The sequence below is a fragment of the Corylus avellana genome, chromosome 6, assembly GCF_965113065.1.
Source record: "Corylus avellana chromosome 6, dhCorAvel1.hap1.2, whole genome shotgun sequence".
In the NCBI taxonomy this organism is placed as follows: Eukaryota; Viridiplantae; Streptophyta; class Magnoliopsida; order Fagales; family Betulaceae; genus Corylus; species Corylus avellana.
The window spans coordinates 18,378,894-18,386,027 of NC_142495.1; the positions used below are offsets into that span (position 1 = coordinate 18,378,894).

Genomic DNA, 7,134 nt, shown 5'->3' on the forward strand with positions numbered 1-7,134 from the left:
TCTCTGCACACATTCTTGATGGACGCCACCTATGTGAGTGTGGGGGTGGTGCCGCTTCCTATGAGACTTTGGTAAGTCTCTAGAACACTCATGAAATCCAGAGGCGCATGGCCTGTATAAGGCACTAACCCGCTATAGAACAACCCAATTTTCTTGATTTGATTTTATTGTTTGGAGAAAGTTATGTGGGTGATATGTTTGGTCAACTTGTGAATTTGGTTAAAAGAATTTAACCCTACCACGATTCATTAAGTTCCTACTTATTTATTCTAGATGCGGTTAAAACTTTCGGGTACCACATCGATGCATGCTTTTAATCTCAATTTTTTTAGTGTTTGTAACATGTGGGAGATTGTTGTACTATTACAAACACTTTTTTATTTGGTGGTCGTTAAAATTGCTTCAAACATTTTCCCCTTTGATATTAATTTTTTTTTTTTCTATGAGTTTTAATGAAGAAGAACAAAACTCTACTCTAATTTGTTTCATGGCTTTGACCGTTGGGTCATTAAACTTATTTTACAAACCGATTATCATTAAAGGTTTTCTTACAAGTCACATATTGATTTATGTTATATATGACCGTTGGTCATTAAATATTTTCATGACAGTTTTGTTTCTTCTAATTCATGACAGTTACAAGATCTTGTATATTCATGCGACAATTTAATAGCATGAATCAATAGCCACCAAAGAACACTGCAAAAATATATTCATATATATTTTTCCTGATTTGATTATTTAGATATATATACATTATAGCTGCATAGAATAAGGGGCAATGTCTACCTATTGTCTTCTATTCTTTGTATTTTCTCTATGTGGTTTTTTCATCAAGAAGATCAAAGGGTTGTTCTATTAGTTTTCGTTATTGGAAGTGCGTCCTTAACGAAGTTAGACGCTATAGTCTAATCTTGGGAGGTTGCGTGTTAAAAGATCCGATCGCACCGAGTTATACACTCCGGGAGGCACGAATTAACCTTTAAGGACAACATTCTTGCGTGATTCTATAGTATTGTGAGATCTTTCCATACTTTATTTTTCATCTCTTGTAATGTATTTATTTTTATTGTTAATTTTCATAATGGTATTATTTTATATCAATGAGAATTTGTGCACCATTCAAAATTATTTCCAACAGTTACAACTACACCTTAGGCTCTAAACAAGTTCATACCAACATAGTGAAGCATAATATACAAAAATACAACAAGTGCTTCTACCAAACATAATAGCTTTTGTTTAGCACAACTTTTTAGGTATTAAAAGTACTTTTTAAGCTCTCAAATACAATTTCAAATAGACTATTAATGATGAACAGTGTAAATATTTATGTTTTGTGATTGTTTATTTTTTATGTTCTTCTTATTTTCCGTATCTTACCGATTCTAAAAAAATAAAATAAATTTCATAACAATTATTTCAGCAACAGATCACTTATAATCATGTTGCTAATCAGTGTATTCCTCGATATTGGATCCTTGATAGAAAAAGAGTAGAAAACAAACTCAATCAAAAACTTGACTGTCTCGGGTAAACTGACTAATAGTAATTAAATTCTTATGAATTTGTGGAGCATGCACAATTTTATAGAGATGAAAATTTTTCTAAAGGTGAGAATAAATTCTAAGAGCCAATGTGAGATATTTTCAAACCTTGATCGTTGCCCACTCTTATGTGTACATTACTACTATATTGTTTAGCTTATAAATTGTTGTAAAAATATTTTCAAAATTAATAGTTATTAAATATTATTTTGTGTCTATATTTTAAAATAGAAGGTTTTAAAGAGCATTGAATGAAAAGAGTCCCATATTAAAAAGAGAGAAAGTGAAGTTGGCATTTATAAGGCTTAACAAACTTTAAACTATTAAAAAAGCTTGTGTGTACACTAGTATACACTAGCACTTAACGCACGGTCAAGATCGTCAAGATCGTAGGATGCTTCTAGGTAGATCCAGTGGTTGATTTATTGAACTATAAGGTTTAATGGTTGAGATTAAATAGTAACAGTCAGAATTAAGTTTGAAATTATTTGAGCAGTTGAGTGGATAATTTATTTTAATATTATCAGAGTTTTGTCTCTTGATTGGATGAAAAATTCGAAGGTATTTTTGGGTTTAATTTCGTTTTGTGTAGCAATTAAATACATGAGTTTTATGGGCTCTATTGTATCTTGGAGGAATATTTGTTGTTACCCTCTTGTATACCATATTTGGTGGGAGCAAACACACCTTAAGAGCAATTTCGTTTTCTGTATTTCTCCTATTTCTTTTACAGTTGAGATTGCCCAAATCTACTGTGAGATGATTGGTAGAGACCCATGTCTAGGTACCAATTGTTAAATCACCACTTGTTCTAAAAGCTTGAAGTAATACGAAAAGGTAAATTTAATCATTTAATTTATACTTTAACACTCTCCCTCATGTGTGGGTTCAAACTCCATTTTAATAAGGGAAGACCAACATATGAAATATTTAATTTAAATAAGAGGTGAATTGATGTAATTAGGCTTCAAAATCAGGACATGTGACTTTAATACCATGTAAAATTATTACTTATTCTAAAAATTTAAACTAATAAAAAAAAAATTAATCATTTATATCGTACAATTTTTAACTAGAAAAAAAAAAAAAAAATCCTGAAGCTTCCATCCTTTTTGCCAATTAATGCGCTTGAAAGAATTTTGTCACTGTGCTTTGACTATGGCGTTTACTTTTACCCTTCAACTCCAGTCAATGGTACCATATTTTCTTGCTTTCTGTGGGCTTATGTCGTATTGCCATTCACCCTCCCCACAGTTTACCCCCAGATTTTGTACAATTAATTAATTAATTTTTTTTTTTGAAGTGATTTTTTAGACCTAATTAGGGCAACAGAAACCCACCAAAATCATTATAAAATTTTCAACTCAACATTGAGTTGTTTTAATGCGTCATTTTAAAGAGATTTCAGTCGGTGTATCTTGTCAAACAAGTAACTTTCTTGTTCTTCAAAAAAAAAAAAAAAAAGTAACTTTCTTGTTCAAAAAGTAACAAAAATATATACATATATTTTCTAGATTTCCTGTAATTTAATAGGAAAGATGTAATAAGTAATTAATTATAAGGGGAAGCACACAACATATATTAATTCTCTAGATTTCGTCCAATTTTCTTGTACCTATTTTTCCCTTATTTTGTCTACGTGCTTTGGGGGGCGGCCGAAAATCAAAAGTACAAGTTCTCCGATAGGCCCATTGTTGGGGCCCAACAACAACGCCTTCATCTCCCAGTCTTTCTCTCTCTCTCTCTCTCTCTCCCCTGAATTTTGCAATTCTTCCATTGAAGGTTAGGTAGGTAGCTCTGAAGAACAACAGCTTAAGATTGACAGTTACCAGCATTCTGAAAATCCTTTTTTCCCTTTTTTTATTTATCAGGAAGAAAAAAGAAGCTCATTATTTCCAACCCAAAAAACAAAAACTATCCATAGCTACTAGCCATGGTATGCTCTCTCTCCCTCTCTGTTTCTCTCTGTTTCTGTCTACGTGCATGAGAAACAGAGACAGAAGAATCCTAAGAAGTGTTTGTTTCTGGGTGTTAATGATTTTTATTGCATGCAGATGTTTTTCCCAATGATGCTTCGATCACTGGCGAGGTTGGTGATACCGCTAGTGGATGAACCGGCGGTGTCGGTGACCAGCATACTGTATTACAGTCGTCTTCTTCCGCGAAATCCCAACATGGAGAGACTGGTTCGCCCTGAATTTCTCCACCCAGAAAACCATCTGTTCCACTTTCTCGTCAACATCTTGACTTGCTTCTGGTAGGAGAGTTTGGAAAAAGGCATGTATTTGGCCGCTTCTAGTGTACTGGCGGAGATTTTGAGAACAGACCATGCTCTACTTTATCATGGTATATATATATAAATCACCTTATTACTATTTTTGTTAAGGTTTTTCTTTTTCTTTTTTTTCTTTTTTTTTTTAAATGATTTAATTAATACTGCAATGCTTTGGCCCTCTATCTTCCATTTTTTTTTTTTTTTTTCTCTTTCATGTACATAGAAAAAAGGGCTAAAAACATTGATTTATTCAAAAGAGGCCGCGAAAGTCATTAGGTTCGAATCTCCCTCTCATTCAGACATGCAAAAAAAAAAAAAAAAAAAACCACTGATTTAAGCGACGACAAGCTTGTTCGGAATTACGTTTTTTAATTTTTTACCAAACGGACACATTTTTATTTAATACAACTTTTTATTCTAAAAATGTCTTTTAAATTTTTTAACGCAAGACCGACAATCTGGTACTTGTTTTTAGTTGTTAAGTCGGCAGGTAATGCCCAATTGGGCCTGAATAGTACCAGCCCACTGGAGATGTGAAGAGTTTACTGGACTCATCCAACATTTCTTATGTCGATTCCAAAATTTGTAAAAAGGAGCCCATCCTACAAATTGGGCTTTTTTAGAAGAAAAAAAAAAAAAAAAAGTACTTCATTTATGTCAGAATATATGACCGTAACAAAATTTACCATTGAATTTGTGAGATCACATGTAAGTTCTATGAATTTAATGTAAACCTCCAAAAAGCATATATTTTCTACCCCATTTTTATTTTGTTGGGAATAATCCTCCTCAACTGGCCCAACAAAAGAGTATGGGCCTTATTGCTAATACCGGCTCACGAAGAACTACTTGTACAATGCTCTCGAAATTGATATATCCAAGGAAAGTAATGATAATGGAGACATTGGCCTGAGTCAACAGTCACACCGGTTTATTTTATAATATAATTTTTTTAATATTAATATTCATAAATTTTTTTAATAATATTTTATATTAGCGTCTCCATTGTCACTACTCATCCAAGAAAGGAGGCAAGGAGGACGCTTATTTTTGGGAAGTGAGTTATCTTGGGAATAAACGGTAGGTGAACTAGGTCTGGGGATTGAGCATTACTCAGGACCAAGATTCAATTACCAAGTATCAACCCCGGGACAAGCATTTCCTGGAAGAGTTAGACAACCAATTCTCAATAGGGAGGGTTTGAAATATCATTATCTCTTAAGATCAAGCAGGGTGGAGTTGGGCCTCAACCTCTAGATAATTGGGAAAGATGTATCCCATGATATCTATTTCAAGTTGAAGTGAAGTAAGAGTCTCAATCTGGGTGTGATTAGGACTTTCTGGCTGTGTTTGGGAATGGAATGAAAAAAGGAAGTAAAATGGTACTGTAGCGGATTTAATTAATATGAAAGAAAAAAGTAAGAATGTTTTGTATGAAAAAATGAAAAAAATTGTTTTGTAGTGATTTTTTTTTATTTGAATAGTAATAAAAAGTTATTGATGTAATGTAAAAAGTAAGAATGTTGGAGTTGATTTTGATAAGAATTTTTTGAGTTTTTGGATCCGGTCCGGCCCTTTGCCAAACACAGCCCCTAAGAATCCTACCAGCAGTCCAACTCCAAATTGAATTAGAGTTGGACTTCAGGTTCAAATCAAACTCTCAACGTTCCCATCACGTTGAAATAATACTGAATTATTGTGCATTAAACGTATATTTCTCAGAAATATTGATTTAGCCTAACATATTTCCTAATATCTCTTCCCTACAGTTTCTTTCAAGACCAAAACCCCTCTTTAATATATATATATATATATATATATATATATATATATATATTATTTTTCGCTGTGAGTTTTTAATAAAGAAAGATAACTGTGATAATTATAATAATGTTTAAGAGACATGCTATATATACATTTTTACCGATCCTTCTCTCATGTGTATTCTATGCATGGGCTCTATAGATTTAATAATAATTTTGAAAAAAAAAACTAACCGACGAGAGAAACCCTAAGCCTTGTGAAACCCTAAGCTCCCTTCCAGAGCGCCTCCGCCTCAGGAGAGGAGGGATGCCCATTGCCTGCATCCCTCCTCCCTTCTTTGCTTCCCGGTTTTTGTTTTAGGCTTGTTTCTATCTTTGGTGTTTTCTATTCTGTTGTGCTTGTGTTCTCTCTTGGTGGGTACTGCTTTTGGGGGTTTTCACTCAAACTCTCACCCTCCCTGTTTGTTTGTGTGTGCCGCCGATCTCTTCCGCGCCCGCTTCGCTGCTTACCGCTCGTTGTCGGGTCTTTTCACGCGCCCCTCCCGCGCCAAGCTTTTTGTGCCACCTTCCACGGCGGTTTCCGGCCAGCTCGCGATCGGCCTCCTCCGGCAGCCGTGACCCGCTTTGAGTATTTTTCACGTTTATTTCCCTGTATTGTTGTTTTTCTGTTTTGTATTTCCTTTGAGTTTTCCTGTATTTGGTTTTCTTTGCTATAATTTCTTTTCCTGTATTAATTTTTTTGTTCCCTTTATTTCCCTGTATGATTTTATTTATGCTTGAAATAAGGCTCTCTCCTCCTGCTTTGTTGCGTCCGGTTGCTGCCCGTTATTATTGGTCCAAACCCTTGGGTTGTGGATGTGAACTTTATCCTGGCTTTCGAGTTGAGGAGGATGAGTATCGGCTTGGGAGTTTTGCTCTCAAGGCTGAGGAATAAGCGCTACCTATGCATTAGATGGTGTCTGTTTGATGCAGATTTGAGTTTTAAACCTGATATTTAGTCATAGGTTAGCGGATGTTGTGTTTTGGTTGATTTGGTCTGTTGTTGATGACTGTATCTTTAGCTTCGACTATGATTTACTTCAAAGCTTTTTGCTCTGTTTGTAAGAGCTTTAGGATCACAACTTTTATCAATGAATGAATATAATATGTTTTAAAATAATAATAATAATAATAATAATAATTTTGAAAAATAAGAGAATGGGAGAAGAAATAGAAAAAAAAATGAATCATTTTCTGTTTAATTATCGCAGGGGATTATAGCCTGTTGTCGTTTGTTCCTATAGTAGGATGGAATGGGATCCTCTCCAGTCCATTTTGAACTGGAGGGGATCCAGTTCTTGGCCAGGATCTCTTTAAAGAGATCCAACGACTACAAAGATGTCATGTGTCCCACTTATTAAAAAATAATAAAATATTATTTAATATTTTTCGGGCCTGGGGTGGCCAAAGCCACCCTCAGGCCAAACAGTGGCCCTTGGGGCCACCCCCAAGGGCCATATCAAATATATATATATATATATATATATAACGAGATCTGACCATGAACTGG

The 7,134-nt window shown here is 34.3% G+C and overlaps 1 long non-coding RNA gene across 1 annotated transcript; it reads left to right on the top strand.

Annotated features, from left to right (window-relative positions):
• Positions 1-3,363: 3,363 nt before the first annotated feature.
• On the top strand, positions 3,364-3,920 carry LOC132188710 (uncharacterized). The gene is made up of 2 exons (XR_009440910.2): positions 3,364-3,483; positions 3,602-3,920. It is a non-coding gene; the product is annotated as an uncharacterized LOC132188710 (long non-coding RNA).
• Positions 3,921-7,134: the final 3,214 nt, after the last annotated feature.